Consider the following 26,500-nt stretch of genomic DNA (forward strand, 5'->3'; position numbering starts at 1 on the left):
GCATTCATTCGGTTCTAATTTCATCCCTGTCTACAGACCTAGCCATGTACCTAGCCAGACAACATTGAAGCTGAAAGAATCCCCCCAGCTCCAAACTTGACTTTATTCTCTATATGAATTTTCCAAAGGTTCTTCTAAAGAACACCCTGAGCGTACACATATGTGCCCTAGGAGAGGAGAAAAGCCCTGTGTATTTCTTCTGGCTGTGGCTATTGAAGGGGATGATAACACACCTAGACATTTTGGACTGTGTTAGCAGCCGGCTTTCTGAACAATATGACAGTAGCCTACCAGAACAGCAGGGCTGGGAGAGCTGACTGAGCAAGGAATATGTCAGAAGCTTGGATGGAAGAGCTTACACTAGGCATGGCTCAAGGGTCATCTGTCTCAAATCTTCGCTGCTCATGGACAGTAAAACATCAAAGAGATTCACGGCTCTTTTGGGAACCTTGCATATCATAGGTGATTGCCTTTATTAAGAGCTACCACGTGAGCTGAGTCATCATAATATATTGTATCATTTGTGGCATTCTGAAGTCCTGTGGACAATCTCTTTCTGTTCAGCCTGGGGCAAACTCAGGGGAATGAGTACCTGTCTGAGGAACAGCATATTCAAGGGAGTTTGAAGCAGGGAACCCAAGTTTATACCTGGCTTACTCACTACTCAGGCTCTGTCCTTTTCCACAAATAAACAGCTGGATTAGGAGCGGCAATTTACTTGAAGGATTTTTAAAAGAATGGAGTTGGAAATAAAGGATGGTTAATTCACGAAAATTTCTAACAGAATCCACATTTATAAACTCATGTTTTGTCTTTATTTTTCTCCATGACCCCTTTCTTTTATGAAAATCCTAGCCATCCTTGAAGGACTAGCTAACACCTTCTCCTTTCCAATTGCTCCTACCCACCCCTGCTTTTCTCATTTAAAATCTTTCATTATATTAGGGTCATTTCATGACCAAAGACATCATGAGAAACATAGCTGACATTTATTAAGTGCTAATTACATGCCAGCACTGGGCTAAGTGCTTTATGTGGATTATCTCATTTAATCCTCAGGGCAAGGCTATGAAGCTGGGCACGTTATTAACCCCTGCAGTGATTTGGATATAGTTTGTTTCCTGAAAGATTCCTGTTCTAGAATCTGGATAGCCAAAATTGCAATGATAAAATGAGGTAGTGGGACCTTTAAGAGATAGGATCTCATTGGAGGGCCTTAGATCTTACACTCAAAAGGAAGTCACATAGCTTTGATGGGACCCTGGTTGGTTCCCTGAAGAGGATTGTTACTTAGAGAACAAAGTCGGTCACTCCCTAGTACTTTGACTTGCTGCCTCATCCTGTGACTATGCTATGCCCTTAATGACTAGAAGGGAGTGGGCTACAAAATGTTGGCAGTTAGCCAGGTGCAGTGGCTCACGCCTATAATCCTAGCTACTCAGGAGGCTGAGATCTGAGGATCAAGGCTCAAAGCCAGACAGGGCACTAAAAAGTGAAACTCTTACCTCCAATTAGCCATTAGAAAATTGGAAGTGGTTCTGCGGCTCAAGGGGTAGGGTGATAGCCTTGAGCTAAGAAGCTCAGGGACAATGCCCAGGACTAGAGTTCAAGTCCATAACTGACCAAAAAAAAAAGTTGGCAGTTGGGTTTCCACCAATTTCTGAAAGGAATTAGGTTACTCTCTTCTCCTGTGCTCCCATGATGTATCATACCACACACCATCTTATCTACCTAACCCACTTCAAGTGAATTACAGCATTTTGAACCAGAGGATACCAAAAATAATATTGTGGTTATTTTAATGAAAATTATTCCAGTCTTCATAAATAATATTGCTAACACATAGCCTCAATATAATACACACACACATACACACCCCTACACATAAACATCAGGGCCAGTTAAGATCTATAGAAAATACCAACCTAATGTCAGAGCAGTATAAGCAAGCTAGATTCCCATCCTGCCCTAACTTTGTTCTTAGATTTGAAACAGTAGAAATAGGAAGATTAATTCCATAGAAATACACAAGGTAGTGAAAAGGTGACTTTTACCCTCCGAGATAGGACAGAATAAAATTTCTATAAAGGTGAACTTAGAGGAAACCATAAATGAATCGTGTTGCCACATAGAGTCATCCAAAAACATTTTATTAAAAATGCCTCCAAAGTATATTACCTTTTATATTATACCAGGTGGAGCTAAGATGAGGAAGGGAGTTTATAGAGGAACTGTTGAACACAATTTTATTAGAATGGTTGCTCCCTTGATTATAATAAGGAGAGAAATAGTACTTATTGGTTTAGTTATTTGAAACACGCAGAGACACACTTTCTCACACAACTCCACCTTTGGGCAGGGTGAAGGTTCTTTTCTCTACCTAGGAGGGAGCTTGGAAATGTTTTATTACTATTGCATGAAGCCTTGTGCTGAAATATAATCTTTTATGAAATGTTCCCATTGTTAAAAAGCAATGCTGGTTCCATTTTTTTCTAGTGTGGAAGGTAAATTCTGATTAAAAGGAGGGGATTGTTCATAACACAGAGGAAGATCCATGTGGAGCCCTGAAGTGATTTAAAAATCAGAGGTAGATAAGACATTTTAGAATGTCAAGGTCATTTGCCAAATCCAACATGGGAAAGGTGGGGGGGTGTATTCTTTTATGTTTCAGTCCTTAAGGGGTCGTCTCAAACATGTATCAATTTAACATGTCTCGGAAATTAAAGTTATGATATCAATAACATATAGCTAACCACATGTGAGAATGAACAGAGATTGTATCTTGGAATACAGGAGTCTTCCTGTGTAAATCCCATTAGAGCCAATAGGTAGTTACTCATGCATCCCAATCCCTCTAGTCTTTCCCCTCCCCACCCCCAGACACAGACACCCTTGTTCTGAATGATCCGTGTATTTATCTATTTCACATAAATCAGGAATTTAATTTTAAAAATCCACCAACATGGCCATTTGAGACATGAATCATGAGTGCTGTATGTATAAATCATATAGACCTTAAAAGCATTTATGATATAGCCCCTTTCATGCAAACCGCCCAAATGTTTTGGAGAGCTAAATCACAGAGGAGAAGGAAAAGAAAAGAAAATGTAGTAAATAAAATAGAAAACCAATGGTTAGCCACACTAATGAATAAAATGTCTAGATGCCACTCATCTGAATGGGTTCCTTAGAAATTTTAACTGGATAGGATTTTCAAGGGTCTGTTACATCCAAAAAGGTAACTGAGTAATTGGTATTCAAAGATTTCTTTGAAAGATGTTTCTGGGAAGAAATTAATAAGAAAAAAAAGGACAATGGATTTTTTAAAAAGAAATGGAAACCAAAAAGTTACAAAAAAAACTAACATATTTACTGAATAAAACATATGATGCTTATTATATTAATGTCCACTAATTCTACATTTTCCTTTCAAACAATTACTTTTCTCTGAGGTATTGTTTTAACTATTTCATTCCCTTCCCTGGTTGCACTTTAAAAATAAGTTTTTAATGATTTGCTGTAAATGTTAAGGGTCTCTTCATCTCTCTTTTCCTAAATTGCTCACAATCTGTATATCTTGTATTATCATGTAAATGCTTATCCTGCTGGGATGAAAATGCCTCCTGTCTTTTGTTCTCTCCAACAGCATGTATGCATATGTTTATTTGTTTTTCACTTCCTCTCTAGCTAATTCTTTTATTGCCTGGAGCACGTAGGTCATTTCTAAACTGATTGTCTTTCTATGTTCATCTGTTTATTTTGTTTCTCCCTCACTAAACTGGGTTTGCTGAGCCCAGGGACTTTATCATGAATCATTATAATTATCTAATATCCTACCAGCATCAGGTGCTAAATATGTATTTACTGAATAACAAATTGAATGAGTAGGACCGAATTGGTATCTGGGTAGCAGATACAACTAACTTCAAGGTCCCGCTTTCTGGATGCATCGATTTGAGTAAATGGAAAACATGGATTTATTTTTTTCCCCTTGTCCTCGGTCTTGAACTCAGGGCCTTGCCACTTTCCCTAAGCCTCTTTGTGCTCAAGGCTAGAGATCTATCACTTGAGCCACAGCACCATTTTCAGCATTTTTTTTTTTGAGATATGAGTCTTACAGACGTTCCTACTCAAGATGATTTTGAGCTGCGATCCTCAGATCAGAACCTCCTGAGTAGCTAGGATTACAGACATTAACCACCAGTGCCCAACTAAGACATAGATCTTAATGCATGCTATCCTTTCTCCTAAACTTCATCAGGCACTAGCTCCTCGGGGAACTTCCAAGAGTAGCCACAGCCAATAATAGATCGGTGGAAAAATAACCAAGCTAGGACAACTGGAAAGGTCTATGTTAGTTCATGAGTTCCATGTCCCAGGCCAAAATTGCCAGTAAGCTTAAGTCCTATTCAATTTATTCATAGGACCACGCCTTATGTGTAATAGATAACGCGCATGCTAAACAAGAGAAGTCAGTCATCACAAAATGCAAATACAAAGACAAAAACTTGGGTGGAAAGAAGTCTCAAGTTATATATATAATGTGTGTGTGTGTGTGTGTGTGTGTGTGTGTGTGTGTGTGTCAAGCGTTCTGTCTCAACCTCTTCAGATATTTACTGAGTTACAAGGGCAAAATGAGCATTGCAAGGAATATAGCAGAGTTCTCAATTTCAAAGAAGAGACTAAGGCTGGGTGTAGTAGCTCACACCTGTAATCCTAGCTACTCAGGAGGCTGAGATCTGAGGATCAAGGTTCAAAGCCAGCTCAGGCACAAAAGGACCTGAGACTCTTATCTCCAATTACCCTCTAGAAAAAGTGAACTGAGGCTTGGCTCAAAGCTTGGGTGGTAAACTTAGGCTGAAAAACTCAGGGACAAAGCCCAGGCCCAGAGGTAGGGCGGTAGCCTTGAGCTGAAGAGCTCAGGGACAGATCCCTGGCCAAGTTCAAGCCACATGACCCACACAAAAAAATAATAAAATAAAATAAAAAACAAAAACAGGAGACTAGTTTGGATATGTGGGTTGAGTGAGTGTGATGAGATCTCGGGCTGCCAGAACGCAGATCATAAGTACAGCCATTGGAGTAACCAATCTTCCTCGGCTTACCTGGTTCAGAGAAGTTGCTAGAAGACCTCTGCTTGGAAAGAACCATCTACATCTGGCCTCATCAGAGAAATAGGGGCCTCCTGTAAGGGTCTTTTCAAATGCTGCACCTGCCTTAGTATGTCCTCAGGCTCTCTTTCTACTACCTGGGGCCTCAGTTTACCCACCTGTGCGTATTTCCTACATTACTTCAAAGAGGAACTGAGAGACTTAATTAATGTTTGTCAAACACATCTTATATGAAAGGAATCGTATGCAGTGAGTTCAAAGTAGTCTTGGCCCTGTTGTTTCTTTCATGTGTGCTTAGAAGATTTTTCAACCTTGATAAGAACTTGGAAACAAGTGCCACTGCTCAACGGGTTTGGATCTGGATCCTCACTTATCACACTTGTCAGCGTTTCCCTTGCATGTCACAGGAAAATGAACAGAAATCCATCAAACCATTTCTATGAACTGTGTCACCATTTTCCAGATGTCCAAGGTTTGAAGTGTGGGAGTCATTTTAATGGCCCCTCACCTTATCCAGTGGATCTCTGTCCCACACAGACACAGCAATGGATAAACAAGACAGCAGGCCTTTCTCCTGCTTCAATTTTAGCTTTCCATCTTTTAGCTGAGACTCCTCTTTTGATAAGGAGGAAGGGAGGAGCTGTGACTTTAAACAGATTCTTATCATTTCCTCTACTATGGAAAATATCAAGTTGAGTGATCACTTACCTCAATGAAAAAAATATTGCCTTAGAAATCTATTTTTTTAATCTGATTTCCATCTGTCTCGATTGCAAGGCCCTTTGGAACTACCATTGCTTCCGTCTGAAATCTAGCATTAGTCAATCAAGGTGCTATATAACACAGTCACCACGAGTATCTCTAGTCTCATCTCCTACCTCAATCTACACCCCCAACATTCTCAGCTTTGCTTTTAGTCCTTCAATGTTCTAAGAGTGTCACCTCTCTGGCTGTGGATATGATAGTTGAGTTTTATACCTTCTCATCTACATCTTGGATTTCATTTTCTTTATTAAGATTAATCTTCCTGTTGACCAAAGAGGACAGCAGCTTTCTTTATCTGTGCACAGCACACCACAACTGACTGGAAAGTGGTCTGGTTTTGTGGGGTTTTTTGTTTTTGTTTTTTAAATCTCACTCCCACTAGTCCATGAATTCTTTAAGGAAAGAGACAATAGCTTTCAACTTTGTCCCCTGAAAACTGGAAACATCCAATATATATATATATATATATATATATATATATATAATATATATATATATATGTTGAATAAATGAACAAGACTATAAGCCAGGAGAGATGAGTTCTAGAATATATTTTTATTTTCACTACTTATATATTTTGCTGATCCTGAGCTTGAACTCAGAGCCTTGGCTCTGTCCCTGAGCCTTTCTGTGCTCAAAGCTAGTGCTGTACCACCTGAGCTACCACACCACTTCCAGATTTTTCTGAGTCATTTTTTGAAGATAAGACTCTCAGGGACTTTCCTGCCTAGGCTGGCTTCAAACCATGATCCTGAGATCTGAGTCTCGTGAGTATCTAAGATTACAGGTGTGAGCCACCGACTCCTGGCTTGAGTTCTAGAATCTTTTTAAACCTACAGACTTCAAAAACATCCTCTTTTCTAACCAAAAATGAAAAGGCCAACAAAGCAAGGAGAGTATCAATTTGTTCTGTGAGCAGACAATTCCACAACAGTCAATATAAAATAGGATGATGAGTCTCCTAACTAATTTAATCAAAGGCTTCTAAGATGTATATTCTTATTTTTCCTTTTCTCCTGTTTTCTATTTTTCTTATTCTCCCCCTTTTTTGTGGCTCTAGAAGTTGAACTCAGGGCCTATATGTACTGAGCTCTATTTCTTGAACTCACAGGCCCCTCCCTTCCACCTTTCTTAATTTTTAAATAGGGTCTTGTATGTATATGCCAGCCAGCTTGGACAGCAACCTGCTTATTTCCACTTCCTATTTGGCTGACGTGCCAGGTGTGAACCTCTGTGTCCAGCTGTTGTCTTGTGCTTACCAAGGATTAGGGTCTGAGGCCCAGCTTTGGCAAAAACAGGACCATCAAATACACTTTTTTGAATCCTACTAGCTGTTCTTAGCGAGTGATAGCTTGCACTAAATGTCGTAGGCCTGTGAAGGAACAAGATTTTAGTAAAGGTGCACACAGAAGCCTTTTAAAGCTGTCTGGAAAAGGAGAAAGGTACACCAACAAGGAAGTTGGATTTTACCAAAACAAAACCATTTCTTGATCACTGTCAATCGCCTGACTCCACACCCCTCAAAACCATCAGAGAGTAGCTGCATTGTGCCACATGCCACTGACCAAGAGGACAGGATGGGCAGATTTTGTCCTTTCTTCCCCACCACCCTTCCCCCCCAAGCTCAAGGAGCACCCTGACAATCCACTCAGCCAGAGCTGGCATGAGCATTTCCAGTCCAGACAGCAACCTAAGAGAGAGGCTAATGCTAGGTTTCCCCAGACTGAGCATTTGTCATGGCTCTGCCCAGGGTAAGTCCTTTGATCTTGATCCTAGCAAACCACAGTCACCGACAAAGGTAGAATGAATTTCAGCTTCTGAAAGGCTCAGATGGACAATCCCTTCATTCCCCATTCCCTCCCTGGCTCTCTCTGCTCCTTTCCACTGACTTCCAACATGCAGCCCTCAATCCAGCTGGAAATGGAGCATCTAGAGCAGCTATCAAGTTGGTGTGAGTCAAAGCCCATTCTGTTTGGGGGCTCTGGGGCCTAGCTGACCGGTTCAGGAAAGGACATGGTCATCTTTACTTACCAGGCATTTCTAATCATAGATTCCAGGCTCCACATTCCTGGTTTAATTTTCTTTGAGAACAGGCTGGACCGAGATTTGATCCTCAGAAAGGGGCAATCATTTCTAAAAGGCAGATTGTTAGAAAAGTTTGCAATTAACAACAACAACAACAAATCTATGCAGACTCTTTGTGGTTCTGGGGAAGGAATGTGGGCTGTACATGTGGCTGTCATCCCACTGGCTGTTTTCTAACAAGACCTATTCTGTGGGTTCTTTGCAAAAGTCTCTGTTTTGTTTCCTGTGTGAGGAAAGGAACGTAAAATAGGTTTCCTGAGTGCTGCATGAAGTATGCCTAAATCCATGAAAACTATAGCATTGGGAGGGAGGTTTAACCCTTGAGATGTACAGATAAGCACACTGCAATCCTAGAATTTGTCCCTCTGATCCTTAAGCCAGTCCATGTGTCCCAAGCCAAAGGCTCCATCAGCTCGGACAAAGATTCTAAGGAAGAAACAGACCTAAACATGTTCAGCTCAGTCATTTCACTTCACACTGATAGGTTTGAGGTTCCTTGTCCAACATCCTCTCTTTCTTGCTTTTTTTTTTTTTTTTTTTTGGTGGGTCATGGGGCTTGAACTTGGCCTGGGCACTGTCCCTGAGTTCTTGAGCTCAAGACTATCACCCTAACCTTGAGACAAGCTCCACTTTCTGTTTTCTAGAAGCTAATTGGAGATAAGAGTCTCAGGTCTTTTTGTTCCCCGGGCTGGCTTTGAACCTTAATTCTCAGATCTCAGCCTTCTGGGTAGCTAGGATTATAGGCCTGAACCACCACACCCGGCTTATTCTCGCTCTTTTAAAGTTAGTTTTTCTGTTTCTTTCTTTCTTTTTTTTTTTTAGTGTTTATTAATTGAACAACAAAGTAGGTGATATTTGCAGATTTTGATTATTCAATCCCTGTATGACCCTCTCTTATCACCACCTCTTTTTCCTCCTAGTCCACATTCTTCTAATATTCCCTTCAATTTTCATGTTTTCTTCTAAATTAGATAGATGGACAGATAGAGAGAGAGAGAGAGAGAGAGAGAGAGAGAGAGAGAGAGAGAGAGAGAGAGAGAGAGAGAGAGAGTCAGTCTATATCTAGCTTGTTTTGCTTAACTTGATCTCTAGTTACATCCATTTCCAGCAAATGATATGATTTTGTTCTTTGTGGCTAAAGAAAGCAAACTCCATGTATACATCAGCCTATACATACCCAGGACACCAAGGCGAAATAATTGACATCATTTTTAGCTTCTGATTGTAGACTTCCAGTCTCTCAAGATGCAAGTGACAGGTAAACAGACACCTTCAAATCTCCCTCACACATACTGTCAGGACCATCTGTTCCCTCTTTCCCCAAGCAAGGATAGATATGCTGCGTTTGATAGTCTGTTATTTGAAAGAAATAGACACATCATCATTTCTTTTTCCTTTTTTTGGTGGCAATTTTCTTCTGCCAAAGAAAAAGAAACTTGCTTAGGGATCAAAATATTTGCTGGAGAAGGCATTTCGGGGAGGGTGCTGGCCGCTAGCTCTCTGCAGAAGGAGAAAGGTGGTGGGGTAGACTGCTAACCTCAGCTCAGGCCTGCTACACGGCAGGACTCAGGGACTGGCCAGGGACCAGTGTTTGACAGGTGTCTGGCTCAGGATGCCACCAGCCAGAGCAAATCCTCAGCTCTGCTCTGCCTGGCTCTCTTGGGCAACTAAGTGGAGGGCCAGCTGCTTTCTACACTTGGCCCTGAAATCATGTGTCTCTCTTCTCACCTCAGCTGAGGTAGCCCTGAGAGGGAGCAGCCAGGGTGCTGGCCAAAGCCTTCAGGGTTCACAGTAAGAGGAGATTTTTTTTTTTTAAGAGGCAATGATGCCTCTTAAAAGGGTAAAGACCCTTTGGGCAGAAAAGAAGGGGGAGAGGAGATTTTTGTCAGTTACTGCAAAAAAAAAAAATGCTTTCACATCTGGCAAGGAGAAACTTCTCAGTTTTATCAGAGCTGTGCTGGTTTTATTTTGTTTTGTTTGTTTACTATGCCCAGGGATCCTTTCTTCAGTGCTCATCATTCAGTTACTAATATAGGAAAGATCCAAACACAAGACTGCGATAGCAACATGACCTCCTACTTGGTCAGCCAAGAACTTGCTTGCTTGTTCCATCTGTTTACCTGTATATTCTTCCCAGTGTTGTTTCATAAATGTGTTTGTATTCTTTATTTTTATTGAAAAGGTGATGAACAGGATCACTGGTAAGTAAATAAGATGAGTGCGTTTATTTTTAAACACTCATTTCTTGTGCCCCTCCCTACTCCCTTCCCCCACCAAGCTGTTCCTATACAACATGGTGTCAAGTGAGTATCAATGTCGTATTGTCTTGCTGTTTCTGTGGTTCCCTTTTCCTCCCACATATCAAATAATCTTATATACAAGACACATGGTACAGAAAACTAAGAGAAACAGAAAAGGAAGGAAGGGAGGAAGGAAGGAGGGAGGAAGGAAGGAAGGGGAGAGAGAGAGAGAAAGAAATAGAGAGAGAGAGAGAGAGACAGACAGACAGACAGACAGACAGACAGGCAGGCACTGTGGCTAATGCCTGTAATCCTAGCTACTCAGGAGGCTGAGAGCTGAGGATCAGGGTTCAAAGCCAGCCTAGGCACTAAAGACCATGAGATTTTTATCTCCAATTAACCACTAGAAAACTGGATGTGGCACTGTGGCTCAAGGGGCAGGGCAGTTGCCTTGAGGTGAAGAGCTCAGGGACAACACCCAGGCCCAGAGTTCAAGCCCCACGATCAACAACAACAACAAGAATATCATAAATATATTCTAGATCATACAAATAAGAGAAACCATGGCTTACTGGTTTACTTAATATTTCTTCCAAGTCTTTCCATTTCCTTACAAATGGGGCAATGTCATTCTTTATGATGGAAGCATAGCATTCCATTGTGCATACACATCCTTGATATTGACGACTTTTGCTTTCCCTAACTCCTCCACCATAATTCAGTTCCTCTTGGGAGAGGTTAGTACTCCTTTGTAGTAGAAGAAAGGACATCTGGATCTTGGCCCTTGACCTCCCTATTAAGCTGGAGCAACAGTGCCTAGAAAAGAGCTAGTCCTTGGGAACTAGAGATTCCAACTTGGGAGATAAGCAAGAGCCTGTCTTCAATCCCTAGCGCTGCAATAACAAGCACACACAAACAACAACAGCAACAGAGCTCAACTTAGAGATTTTTTTTTTTTTTTGCCAGTCCTGGACTTAAGCTCAGGGCCTGAGCACTGTCCTTGGACTTTCTCAAGTCTAGAGCTCTACCACTTGAGCCACAGCACCACTTCTGGCTTTTTTTCTATGCATATGGTACCGAAGAATTGAACCCAGGTCTTCGTGCATGCTAGGCAAGCACTCTACCACTAGGCCAAACTCCCGGCCCCTCAACTCAAGAGATTTTTGATGTCAGAGCTACCTGCCAGTCAGAAGAGCCAGATTCCATTTGTATTTTACAAAGAGTAACCACTGCAGAACTTTACATGCTCGAGAACTTCGTTTGTTTTTTGGTTTCTACCTTAGTAAACCCTTTAACAAAAGCTTAGTTGCCAAAGAAAAGTTGATCATTCTGCTTGAGGAAGCACTAGAGAATTCTTATATCCCATGAAATAGAATTTAGTAAACAATTTTGTTCTACTGTCAAGCCTATTCATATATTTTTCAAATTTTAAGTCTAATCAGGACTTTAAAAAAAGGCATCAAACTTCCACTTCCTCTAAGATTTTTTTAAATGATTATTAGCTGCTTTCCAAAGCAAAATAAGCCCTCTTCAGAATCCTATTTCCATTCAGTATTCTCTCCATGTACATTCCAAGCTGATACTCTTTACCTAGCTAAGTCTTACTTTCAAGGTACTCCTTGCTTAACACTTTCACCCCAGAGAAATATTTAATTTAATATTTTGTGGTTGAAATGGTTCATAGAGAGTTGGAGAAGTGAAGTGATTTGTCCAAGTTCACATTCCTCATAAGGCAGAGAAAAGCCAGGACTCAAGCCTTTGAAAATCCATTTAATTCATTCTTCTTATGCATTCTACTTCCCCACCAGCTCTTCCATCTTCACGCTACTCCTCGCCTTTATAGTTACATGGTTTGTTTGGATATTCTGACTTCCCCTACAAAAGATAAGTGGTCACATGAATGATTCCTAAGGTTGCCTTTTGAGTGGTTCTTTGTGGAAGGAATTAAGACTGGTTAAGGTTGTTGATCCTAAGCCGGGAGCAGTGACTCACACCTGTAATCCTAGCTACTCAGGAGGCTAAGATATGAGGATCATGGTTCAAAGCCAGCCTGGGCACTGAAGTCCACAGACTCTTTAACCACTAGAAAAAACAGAAATGGGGCTGTGGCTCAAGGGGTAGGTGGTAGCCTCAGGGACAGCGTGCAGTCCCAGAGTTCAAGCCCCATGACTGATTAAAAAAAAAAATATTGACTCTGAGCAAACCCTTCAGGTTTATGTTATTCGAGCATACGGTACTGGGTTGAACTCAGGGCCTTCCACTCTTGCTCAGCGTTGTCACTCATGGCTAGCTTTCCACCACTTCAGTCATGCCTCCATTACCTAACTTTTGCTTTTGTCTAGTTAGAGATAAGAATCTGCATCTGCCTACCAACCTGGCTGCAAGCTGCGATCCTCACATCTCAACCTTCTAAGTAGTTAAAAACCAATAGCCATAGCACCCAGCTCCAGGTACCTTTTCGGTTTTTGGACAGTCATGGGAAGTGGGTGCTGTTGCTAAGCTCTTTTGCTCAAAGCTAGCATTCTACCACTTTGAGCTACAGCACTAGTTCCAGTTCTCTGGTGGTTAATTGGGAAGAAAAAAAAAAAAAAAGAATCTCACAGACTTTGCTGTTTATAATGCCTTTGAACTGAGACTCTCAGTTCTCAGGCTCCTGAGTAGCTAGGATTAGAGACATGAGCCACCAGGACCCAGCCTTCCATCCAGTAACTTTCTATTGAACTCTGCCTTTACACATACTTCTCTCTCCAGCCCTAGACAAGGCCCAGACATGCAGAAATGGCAAACTGCTCCAAGAAAGGCCTTCTAAAAAGCTAGTAGGTTTCAGGGGAGACTTTGGTGGTATTTCTGGCCCTGGCAGAATCAGGAAGTACAGGCTCACTCACAAGGAAACTAGCTCTTGCACAATTTCCAACAACACCTCCTCCACTTTACCTCAAAGCTTGCCTTGAACCACACATCCCCACCCCTTCCTCAAAGTTGGGTTTCTGCAAGGTCAAAACGTTTGATAGTTCAGATAAGGTTCAAGTCTTGAAGACTGGAAATGAACCTAACGTTTTGTTCTTTGCTCATCTCCAGTAATGAGTACACTGGCCTGTCTATGTCAAGGTGATTTGGGTCACAAAGTGAAAATCGATATAATTGAAAGCATTAATCAACAAACAATTACCTATAATGGCATAGATTGACTACTTATGAAATCTTACATGATTCTGACCAACTCTGTCTGTGGTAATAACAGGAGGCACACAACTATATCACAGCTGTTGGTTTCTGGTTGTCTTTGTTTGTTTGTTTGTTTGTTTTTTGAGGGAGGTAATGGAGCTTGAACTCTGGGCCTGGGCACTGTCCCTGAGCTCTTCAGTTCAAGGCTACCACCCTACCCCTGAAGTCACAGTGCCACTTCCAATTTTCTAGTGGTTAATTGGTTTTTAAGGAAATAAATGTGGGGATGTTTTTTGTTTGCTTGCTTGCTTTACTTTGTTTTGTTTTGATTTGCATTTTTTAAATATTTTCAAAATTGAGGATGAGAAGATGAATGCTTTGGAAGCCAATGAACTTCAAATTATCCCTCCAAGATAATTTTCTGGTCATTTTTCTGAGCAAAATTGGAATGGGAAACTTAAATTTATTTCTACTGAATGCTACTTCTTAGATTTTTCTATAAAATGCTTCCTTCAGAAGACAGACTTCATTACCCTTTAGTCACATTCAATCATCAGAACTGTGGAGTTGATTTTTGAAATACTTCTTTTTCTCATGAACTTGAGGATGTAGGGGAAGCAATTAGATCTTGTGATTTTTAAGGCTGCACTGAGGATAAGGTAAGAAAATATCATAAATTTTATTTCATGCTTTCTTGCCAATTGACAGAAATGTGCAGTCCATATGAATTCATATAACAAGGGTGGAATGTTGGAAAAACCAATAAAGATTTTGTGGTCTGACCTATAATAAATGTAGTTTGATTTAGAGTCTGTTTTTCACAACATGGCAAAATGAATCATAAAATAATGGGCCCTGAAACTCCTGCATTTTTTAACAATAGCCTGGGGACAGTTTACGGTGTAATGAATTGTAATTAACCCACCTTCAAAATCTTTTATGAGTATTTTGCCAATTAGCTCCGCATGCTTGCTAATGACTCATGCCCAGTGCATGTCTTTACAGAGTCGGATTTTACATTGCACATCACCCTCTTAACTCAGCACAAGTGTGTGCAACATGGTAAGGATGACACAGGTAGATTAGAACACCTTCCAAAGCCACTCCACTTGGCTCAACCAATGGGCTCAACCACCATCCTCCAAGCCCGAGATAACCACAATAGTTTGTGCTGTCAGAGGTCTTTGGTTTCTGATGGATTGCAAGGAATGCTTTCTCTCCCCACACACACATCTGCTGATACTTAGCACTAGCATATAGAATGCCCCTAATTGTGGAGCCATCTTTGTTTTCTTTTCCTTGCATTCTGGTTAGCATTATTTTATCTTCGTGGTTCATGGACTTCTGCCATTGACAATATAAGTCCACTCTAGAGAAAATAAAATAGCTACCAAGCTGTCTCCTTACATTGCTTTGCTTTTGGAGTTTGAGGGACCATATATAAGCTTCTCATGATCCTAGTTATGACCTTGCTATATCAGAAATTGGCTCTTTCTTGCCAAAAATAAGGCTTCCTTGAGCAGACTGAGGAGATTGCAACCAAGACCTTGGGTCTAGCTTTAAACTCTGTACACTGAGAAAACTAAATACAAGCAAGGTCAAACTCTTCATTCTTCAGAGGCCAAGCCAACAGATATTGAAGACAAATAAAGAAACCTTGCCAGAGGCAGCAAACAAGTCACAGTGTCATTTCAACTCTATGGAAAAAAAAAAAACTTAAGGATCTGAAATGTTCTCTGATTTTTCTGCTGGTAAGACTTGTCTACCATAATGAAGACACAGAGATTAATGTTCTTAAGTATCATGCCATCAGGTCGTCCTGGGGAGGGGAAGGAGGGGGGCAAGGAGTCTAAACTATATATGAATTAATTTACTAGGAAGCCTGCCAAAGAAAGTGGTCACTTTTAAGGTCACACTTTTGAGATGAGGGTGGTCCTGGAACAGTAGATAACTCTTGATCCTTAGGACAGGCTTCGCTGAGGAAGACCAGAGCCAAAGGGAAAAGGGTAGGTACCTCTAGGATTCTCCACAGTACCTAGTGGGTTGGCTGAGCATGAAAGTCAATAGAGTTCCTCCTTCAACAAATAGCAGGGGTTAGAAGAAGAGAGCAATCCTTGGAACTCCTAAGTATGCCCCCAGCAAGAAATTGTATTTTTCTCACTGAGAAGTTTAAGGATATCTTATCTAGTTTCCACTCACTTCCTAAGCCCAGCCCCATCAGCTAAATGAAAAGAACCAAATAATGGGAGCATACTTCTAGATGAACTAAACAAAAGTAACTGTAATCCAGGTGGTGTCATTTTTAATAAGCCCTCACCATCCACAGAGAAGTAAACTGGGTGAGGGAAGGGAATCAGGTAACTCTTTCCTTGGTTCTAATTTATTAAAGTAGACCTAAAGGTATGAACAACTAAGGTATCCAGAAGTTGGCTAAAGATTGTGATTGTTTCATTCAGATCAATGGCCAGTGGCTTGAGAAGGCCCACAAATCTGCAAGATCTCTATCTTTTTTTTTTTTTTTGCCAGTCCTAGGCCTTGAACTCAGGGTCTGGGCACTGTCCTTGGACTTTCTCAAGGCCAGAGCTCTACCATTTGAGCCACAGCACCATTTCTGGCTTTTTTCTATGTATGTGGTACTGAGGAATTCAACCTGGGTCTGCGTCCATGCTAGGCAAGCACTCTACCACTAGACCAAACTCCTGGTCCAAGATCTCTATCTTTAAACTGGTCCTTGGTTGTTCTAGTCTGGTCTATTTATCTCACAGAGATCAAAATATAACCTTTCTATTGTCCAATAAGTGATGGATGATGAATTGAGTACCTGAAGCTATGTCTCTTGAATATTTTAATTAAGAAACACAAAAAACTATAAGCTAATGCTGGATAATGTAGAAATTTGAAAGCAGAGGAAACTGAAGGAAGACAGAAGAGAAGCAGAAAGAGATACCAGATATGAAGAAAGAGATTTTTGGTTTTTACTCCAAATGGTGGTTTACTTTCTTATTTCCATTTCCAGTGAGCCCCAACTGGCCTTTCTGCTATAGTATAAATTCATATATATTCCATTCTGTGGAAAAAAGTGACTTCCTGGAATACACTATCTTGCTCGCTCAGAGTATATGAGGAGTAGGATTTGAATAGTGTCTGAACTCTGATTTTGCCATAAGGCAGCTCTGAAATTTGGACAATATATCTGGTTTTCTTCCCCCCCCCCCTCAAAAAAGAAGAAGAAGAAGAAGTTGTATTCTTTAACCACAAGAGTATGAGAACCAATTCATGTAAAACACAATGTTTAGAACAAATAAATGCTGGGTAAATACTGCTCCTGGTTACTATGTTTTGACTGGTAACAGACTTCCCTCCCTCAATGCTCTGTTTAGTTTTCTCCTAATAATCCCATGAAATTGAGAAATCAATCTCTCCAGTTGACAAGTATTCTTTAGACAAAGATGTCCTGCATTTGCCAAATAAACAGCTCCCACCGCCATCCAAGTGAATCAGCAAGCAGGGTGATAACCATTGGAAGTTATCACATAAACAGTTAAATCTATGTGAACCTTAGTTATCCATATCAGAGACCTGTAAGATTTTCCTTTAATATATCTAGATAGATAGATAGATAGATAGATAGATAGATAGATAGATAGATAGACAGACAGATAGACAGACAGACAGGCAGGCAGGCAGATAGACATGGCTCATGCCTGTAATCCTAGCTGCTCAGGAGGCTGAGATCCATGGATCATGGTTCAATGTCAACCCAGGCATGAGACTCTTATCTCCAATTAACCACTAAGGAAAAAAAAAAAAAAAACCTAGAAGTGGGGCTATGGCTCAAATGGTAGAGTACATAGCCTTGAGCAAAAAATTCTCAGGGACAGTGTCCAAGTCCTGAATTTAAGCCTCAGGACATACTGGTGCCTGTGTCTGTGCACACAATACACACACACACATACACACACACACACACACATATGCACATATATAGAGATGTGCATATATTTATATATATATGTGTGTATAGAGATGTAAATCAGCACACTTTATTGTTTCAAATCACTATTTGCAAAGCTGACCAAGTTTGAGAATTCATTTTGTAGCTTGGGAATACATTGACATTGTCTCTAAACTGTGCCTTAGACTTTGTTTAACTAGTATCATGACACAGGGAATAAGGAATTAAGTTTAGTTCAGTACTTTTATTTAATCACCGAAGAACAGCTCTGCAAGCTCTTGCTCTTTTGTCATCACTTATTTCACTCCTCGATTTAAGTATCTACTTACCATGTTCAGAGTGTTAATTACTGTGCTGGCCAGACCAGACAGCTTATCAGTTTCATTTGAATGTGAGCTAATCTGTTCTACTAAATTATCAACCCAATTCTGCACTCAGTGGAGCTTTCGAAAGAAATTAGCTACTTTTAAAAGTGCACTGATGGAATTGTATACTAGAAATACGTCACCAGTAATGTCTTATCCAACATTCAAAGGTAGTGCCAGAATTGAGTTGTATCCAGCTTCTATTTAAATGATTTCTTCTGGTTTGGATTAACACATAATTGCTAATGCTTTGGAATTTAAGGGAACTCAAACCTCTTAAATTTGGAATGCTAACATCTCCTTCAACCATTGGAGTGTCTCATTTATCTTGATATTCAGAGAACACAAGATGTTATTACGGAGTTCTAGTTTTAGTCCTTCATGTGATTTAATTTCATTTTCTTTTCCCTGCATTTTGCCTTTAGGGGAAATGGAAGAAGAGACAGTTGGTACCCTATGAAACAGCCTGCTTTTCTAACATCTACCCAGAATAATTTAAGAGAAGACTATTGAGCAAGAGGAAAGAAGTGATCTGAAGCTCAAACCAACAGCCTGGTTGTTATGGGAGTAGAAATAAAGATTAAATAAATCTAAAAAAATACCATTTGTTATTCTGAAATATTTTAAAACCTTAATAAAAACACTTAGATCTTTCCAATTGGAAATGGAAGACTATTCTGAAGAATGAGGTTTCTGGGTCAGCTAACTATTTCTGAGCATGCAAAAGTATTTGTGTCTGAATATCACCTTACAATTATTTTGTGTCAACGATGGTATATGTATGTATATGCACAGGGTATATAAAGGAGGAAGAATTCTTCCCTTTCAAAATACCTATTTATTTCCCTTCTTTTAAGAGGCTCTGTATTCTTTCATTTTACATGAGGTCTGCATTAGTGCAGCTTTTTAAAGTACATTCCTTTATATTATATACTTCCACTTTATGTGAGTTTGTTCAGAGCCATGCTCTATAATTATACCATATAAATAATAAATAACTATATAATCATAAACCAATTCTTATGAACCAAATTAAGCTTAATATTGAGCTATATATGTTATAACTCAAAAGATATAGGCCTTGACCAGCTTTTAGGAGCTTAAGGCAGGAAAATCACCCAATGTATTAGATTTGTAAACAAGAGAGAAACTTAAAACCAGTTCAACAAAGGTCAGTGAGGCCTTCCCATCATTTACAGGTCAAGAAGAGGTGTAATTAGAGGGCAGAGATAAGGCTGAGTATGTAATTTGGATAGAGATGAGAGAATGGATGTGAGATTCCTATGTAGGTAGTGATAATGCTGGAGTGAAATGGACTAAGTAGAATATTTTTATTTCTTTTACTTAATGGGATTATTAGCAAAAGTTCTGTGTGTCACATAGGACAATTATCTAGCTGATTCACATCCTATATACTATATACTTTTAATTTAACAGGAAAAAGGTTAGTTCCCACAACTTAACTATATAAAGTTTTAGAGCTGAAAATGGTTAAGGGATTATGTCGTATCGATCTAATAATATGCAATATATGCATAAATACAAAGCATGAAAATAGAAAGTAAGAGCAGTATGATGTATTTCATAACACAATTTGATAAGATCAAGAAATGGATCATTCGTTTGCACCTATAATCCTAGCTACTTAAAAGGCTAAGCCTGGGCAGGAAGGTCTGTGAAACTCTTATATCCTACTAACCACCAAAATGCCAAAAATGAATCTATGTGTCAATGGTGGAGCACCAGTTCTGAGTGAGAAAGCTAAATGACAGCACCTCTGCCCTGATTTCAAGCCCCAGTATGAGCACATACTCTATGATATTCAAAAAGGTGAGGCTTCCCAGAGAAGAAAGAATTCAAGGGCCAAGTGAGAGAGGAATGAGTGATTTGCTTCCACACCAGAAACATTGTCACAAATGTTCTAAAGTCCAAACCACCTGCCAGATGTTTGTGTCAGAAATAGAAGCCATGTTCTTGTCCATTGTTATGAGTGTCATAGTTCCAGGAGTATGTGGATAAGTCTACAACCATGAAAAAGGTGCTTGTCTCCCTGGAGACCTTCACTTCCCTCCTCCTTGTCTAAATTGAGTGAAGAACTGAATGCAGCCCTACCCCTAGAAATACTCCTGTGCAATCCTGTTCCCACAAAAGACAACTCGTTCAGAACTAATAAGAGCAGAGCACAAATCAGAACACTTTGGTTTTCAAAAGTTTGATATACCCCTTATTAGTTACATTACACAACAATCTGCTTCTTTTATTTAGAAATTATACCTTCCATTTGAAATAGTTTTAATGTCATATAGCTTCCCTGTGGATTCCTCTGGTAGGATTCCAGCTGATAAGTTGATAAAAGAAGAGTTTTGGGGGGCTGGGAGTTTGGCCTAGTGGTAGAGTGCTTGCCTAGCATGCACAAAGACCCGGGTTTGATTCCTCAGTACCACATACATAGAAAAAAAAAAAAAACCAGAAATGGTGCTGAGGCTCAAGTGATAGAGCTCTAATCTTGAGAAAAAGAACCCAAGGACAGTGCTCAGGCCCTGAGTCAAAGCCCAGGACTGGAAAAAAAAAAAGAGTTTGGGGAACTTTTCGTTAAAATGTTTGAATAGGTAGTTTAAAATATGACAACTTTCAAAATCACTCAAAATTGGGTTGGGGAAGAAAATAAACAATCAGGTTACTAGAATGTGAAAAGAATTGTTTTAAGGTAAAGTGTTGAAGGAGTTGTTCCCAGTGAAGGAATAAGAGGCCATAAAATGATAAAATGGTAGAAATGAATTTGATCCCTTTGAACCATCTGTCTTAGATTAGATATACCAAAACTTTATTATCAAGAAATGTGACAGGCTAACACATTCACCACAATGTCTCTCACACACATGTTGTCATGGTTTTTAGGGCTTTAGTTGTTATTACTTTTTTCCCCCTAATGCATGAAGAGAGTAAACTTCAATAATTTTTTTAAACTTTAGTGAAATTTAATACAATCTTCAAATATTTTTCAAAAACTTCTGCTTCTCAGGACATGATAATGCAGAATATTTAATAGCAGTAAGGAAGAAGGAGTAAACAGAAAATAGAAGGCAAAAGAGAAATTCACAAAAACCTTTACAGGCATTGGAAGAATTGCATGCTGGGATTATAATCGCCTATAAATTTGATTCAATTTACAAGCACCTTGGCAACTAGTAAAGTATACTGCAGGATATGCTGTGTGGGGAGCTTTCAAAAAGTATCAACTTCAAGAAGTCTTTTTTTTTATTGTAATTAGTAAAAGGGTTACACGATATTTGCCAGATAGAAGGTGCATTAATTCACATACATTGATACCCTTTCACATGTCTTGGTACCCGTTTCCCTCCCCCCCCACACCCCCCTCCCGTCTTGGTTTTCCCCCCTTCCCTATCAAATTTCAAATATCCAACTACAAATAAATTCAATATATCAGATAACAAAGTGAGATACTATACCAATATGAGATAACCAAGGGACAGCAAAGGAGATGAGAGACAACATAGTACATTAAGGACAACAATCATTCATTATATGGCTTTTGTTTCAATATCCTGGAGGTCCTTTCAATTAGCTTCACATTATATGGCCTTATGTATCAAGATTTTGCTCTGTTGCAAATCTCTGCTAGTAGAGCCCAAGGTTTCTACTGATTATGACGAATGAGGGAAACCATTGAGCCTAAGTTCCTTTGAGTCTGGCTTACTTCACTTAATATGATTTTTTCTAAGTCTTTCCATTTCCTAACAAATGGGGCGATGTCATTCTTTCTGACAGTAGCATAGAATTCCATTGTGTACAAATACCACAACTTCAAGAAGTCTTAATAGGCAAATCCACAGGTTAAATGAAATGAAAGGGGAGAGGAGAAATCCAGTCCAGTACAGGCATTGGCTCTCTGCTCCTTGGATGCCAACAGCTAAACAGCTCTGCTTCTCCATACCTTCTCCAACATGGTGGATGGAAACCTCCGAAACTCTGAACTGAGGTGAAAATTTGCTCTCAGGCCTTCTTTCCCCCATCAGTTTTCTAGCCAGCTGCCATATTTTCATGAATTGATCCCCATTGTGGATCACAAAGGATTGCATCTAGATGGAAGACCTGCAATGACTTAATGATCTCTTATGACAATCAATCCAATGAGGGGCAGCAACTTTGGATTGGGGACTGGATGGACTCTAGAAAGTAGCTCCCTCTCTTTGAGGTGCTTGTACTTCAGTTGTTCTGTGCCTTCTTCTACCGATTCTAGACTTGTCCGCAAAGCCATTCTTACTCCTTCTTTGTGCTGCCCTGAATTGTGGTAGGCTGTAGATAATTTCCCAGGATTCCCTGTTGATATCCTGTTTTTGTTTTGTCTTGTTTTGTTTGTTTCTGTGTCTAATGGCAATTTGGATGATAGAAGAATGGAGGGGAATGGGATGGAGCATCTAGGCTCCCTCCTATTCTCCTTACCATTCCTCTCAAAGATAGCATTGTTGACAATGGCTAGATCTCTTCCAGGAGTCCAGCTTCTACAAAGGAGACTACAGTACAATATTTCTAGCTTGGAATTATACTGATACACCCGGTCCCTGGGCACAAGTGATACCTACCACTCCTTCTCTTTAGTCATCAAACTAATAGGGTGCCGATAGCTTTCTGTGGTTGATAATGTTCAGGTTACCTTAAGATCCAATCTTTCATTCTTTGGCTATAATATCACCCACATAACAATTTTTTTAATCCCTGATATATCAATTTAGATTCTGTAAGCAACAAGGAACAAAGAGATGCAGGATTCTTAAGCTAAAATAATGGCTTCTTCCAAATGGCATAGGATAAAGATTTAGCATGTACATTTCTGAAGGATGAAGTTCGTTTTCCCATTAACAGCATGCCGGCAACACGAAGGCAGTGCTTTTAGTGAGACGCTCATAAGAACCCAGAGGTGAGGGCCGGGAGTTTGGCCTAGTGGTAGAGTACTTGCCTAGCATGCACAAAGACCGGGGTTCAATTCCTCGGTACCACATGCATAGAAAAAAGCTGGAAGTGGTGCTGAGGCTCAAGTGGTAGAGCTCTAGCCTTGAGAAAGTCCAAGGACAGTGCTCAGGCCCTGAGTGCAAGCCCAGGACTGGAAAAAAAAAAAAGAACCTAGAGGTGAGTGGATAGGATGGGAAAGAAACAGGAAGAAAGGTAAGTAAGAAATGGAAAGTGCTCTTATGACTTATTAAAATAGATGTGGAGAAGTTAAAAACCAAACCAAGGAAGAATAACTTGTTGAGCAAATACAGCATAATGCCTGCAAAACTACTAAGAGATGGTAGACAAATTTCAGGGTTATTGTACTATTAAGAAGACAAAGCTAAAGTTAATATTTCTTATACCATTAGGGGTTTGTGGAGGGCAACTTGCAGAGGCAGGTGGGGAGAAGGTTAATTTCTGGGCATTTCAATCCTGTTCCACTTGTGAGCTCAGTGGGGTCTGAGAGCAAAAGAAAGCCCTCAGGCAAGGAGTTGCAGGTGCTACAGTTGGAAGTGCTTGATTTGGTCATGCATGAAAAGAGTAAGTGCCAGGGTACACAGTGGGGTGGAGTGGGGGGTGGGTGGGAAGCAAGGGGTATTTGCTACAGCTGCTTTGGAGTCTAACAATCAAAGGCCTGAGCCTAGAATGTGACATTACATGGTACAACTGGTTTAGGAAACAGTTGGGAATTACTACTAAAGGTGTACAGACACAACCTTATGACTGTGCTAACCTGTGTGTAGAAGCAAGATAATCAACCTGAGCAGACTGAAAAGAAGTGATTTCACAAAACCCACTGCAAAGAAGGGAGAAAATCGGTAACCATTCTGAATTTGTAATCTTATTGTATCTCCAAGAATCATATATCCATAAAACAAGAGTCAGTAGCCATGAAAAAGAATCACTTTAAGGACAGCAAGGAGGAATCAAACTTTCTACTTAAAAGGCCTTGGACACAGAAAAGAACAGCTTGGCTTTTGTAGAAAACCATCTACCTAAATGAAATGATATCCTGAGATATTCTTCTCTCAGAACAAAACAAGGAAGGACTAGGAAATGGAATTCATGGGAAAAAAGGAAAAGGGAAAAGTAATTCTGAGTTATGAAGGCAATGATTATCTTTCAGGTAATTTAGATTTAGATAAGCCCATTCACATATCAAATAATCAGATGGTTATTTTCGCCTCAAAAAAAGATTTTCATAAAATTTTATACAGTGTCAATCTAAAGAAAAAGATGGAATGCAAAATAACTTTAAAAGAAATGCAAATATCACCTAAGACATTTTAATAAAAAGTGCTTATGCTTTTACTGCATAACCTAACTTTCTGTAGATAATGTGTCAGGTTACTCTTACATCCTTATAGCCATTTAATCCAAACTGGAATTGAAAATTCTGTTCAGAGAATGATTACTTTCCTGTATAAGTCTTATCCCTAGAAGGCTTCAAGAAAAATCATGGCAGAATGGAAAGGTTGAATTGTGGTTTATGATTACTAGACATTTGATGAAATCACCATACATATTTCTGGTTTCAGTCCTGAGCCAAATTCTGTTCGTAGACCATTGCATTTCCTAACATCAAGAAAAGCATTTTAAATGCCCATTTAAAACCTCTGTTTCCTCATGACTATACTGAAGTCTTTCAGTGGCTTTGTAGTCTGTTTGTAGGATAACCTTTACCAGTCAAAAATATGTCATATTTATTTTGCCTTCAGGATCTGTTAAAATCCCTTTATGAAAATAATGGCAGATTTGATTATATAAATACCATGTATTCATTAATTTAACAAATCTTATCTTCTTTATCCCTCTCCAGAAACAAATTTATTGACATAGTAATGACTTCATAATGATAATGACAGATAGATAGATGATAGATGGAGAGAGCAAGCGAAGGGGGGGTAGAGATTACACCATTTGGTGAAATTTAACGTAGGTATACATCTGTGAAACTATCATCATAATCAGTCAGGAAAATAAACAGGTCCATTACATCCCAAATTTCATCAGTCTCAGGTCCACCTCCCACCTCTTTCTACTCAAATTCCCAGGTAGCTACTATTATAAAATTGTGTAGAATCATATATGAATGAAATTATACAAATGTGCTGTCTCACATGGCTTCTTTTGTTTAACGTAATAGAATAGAGATTTATCCAGACAATTCCATGCATCACTACTTTGTGCCTTTCATGAAAAAATAGGGCAACATTCTAGGTAAACACCCCAATAAATCTGGCTTTGACAAAATATCTCTGGTGGGACATCAGGTCATGAAAGTTTAACTGAAAAAAAAATGTAACAGGTCCTGGAAATTTAATTCTGTTGACTTCAAGGAAGAGTGAAAACTGTAACTTCACGGGAAGTGTTATAATAGGTACCCAATCAATGCTAAATTTATGAATTTTTTTACCTAAATGGCATGTGCATGTTAGTATTATTAATATGGTATCCTTTTTATCCCTTTAAGAAGTCTGAAAGGCCTCCAGATATTTATATCTAAACCATTTCTCTCTTTTTATTAGCCCAGACATGGATTTACTAGAGAAAGTGATTTAATTCATCACAATGAAACGAGAGCAGCACCATTCCCTATGGCAGTGTCTCATTTCCATTTAAAAATATTCTTGCCCTGTCATTTTTTGATCAAATATTTGTATTCACCCAAATCCCATTCAAACTTGTGAGAAATAAATACCCTAGAATCTATCAAGGATCATTGCCTGGGACACTTTATAGGTATCATTTCATTTAAGCGTGCATGTATCTCATGTCACCAATTTGTCTTGGCTCACAAAATAATTAATAGTTTTTATGAGATTCTCATTTCTGAGAAATAATGTGGAAGGATACACTTTTATAAATGGGATGGGTACTATTATTACAATTACCTGATGCATGCATTTATCTACAAGGGTGCAGCTTTGTTATCACAAACTCAACAACAGCATAGTCAGTAATCCCAACGTCTGTACATAGAAGCCCAGTCTTAGCTGAGTCCTCCGCAAGCTAACATCTGAAGGTCGGCTGGCAACTGATTTGCTTTTAGGCTCCCACAATTATTGGTAGACACCAGTTAGTTCCTTGGCTATCTTTGAGCACCATGTTGTACTGGCTGCTAGTCAGTGGCTGGTCTCTGTTCCGTGACATGTGATCTTCTCCAATAGCAGCTTGCTTCATCAAGCCCTGAAAGCGAGAGAGAGAGAAAGAGAGAGAGAGAGAGAGAGAGAGAGAGAGAGAGAGAGAGAGAGAGAGAGAGAGAGAGAGAGAGAGAGAGAGAGAGAGAGTCGATACATGAATAAAACTCCAAGAATGCAATATATTATAACAAAACTCCAGAAGTACCTTTGCCCTATGCTACTGGTTGGGAGAAGATCTCAGTACCAGAATACACTCAAAAGAGAAAATTCTCAAGGGCTGGAACACCAGAAACCTCTGGACCTATGAGAGAGTCTGTTTGCCACACTTCTGTATATAATAAATAGTTGATAGTATTTGAAAGGTAGTGTCTGAATTGAAGAAATCCATTTAACATAATTGGCTGTTAGAAACTTTTCCAAAGGGAGAGTATCAATGAAGAAGGCCCTTCTAAAACATCTAGTCCTCACAAATAACCCAATTTGAATTCATTCTTCATTCAAAGTTGTATGATTCACAATGGTATCTTTCATCTCATATATATAAACATACATATACATATAGAGGTATGCATGTATATAAATGAATGGATATACACACATACATAGTTGTATGTGTGTCTGCTAGTACTGAAACTTGAATTTAGGGACTAAGTGCTGC

Source organism: Megascapheus bottae, chromosome 18, assembly GCF_031878675.1.
Source record: "Megascapheus bottae isolate mThoBot1 chromosome 18, mThoBot2.hap1, whole genome shotgun sequence".
NCBI classification, from domain to species: Eukaryota; Metazoa; Chordata; class Mammalia; order Rodentia; family Geomyidae; genus Megascapheus; species Megascapheus bottae.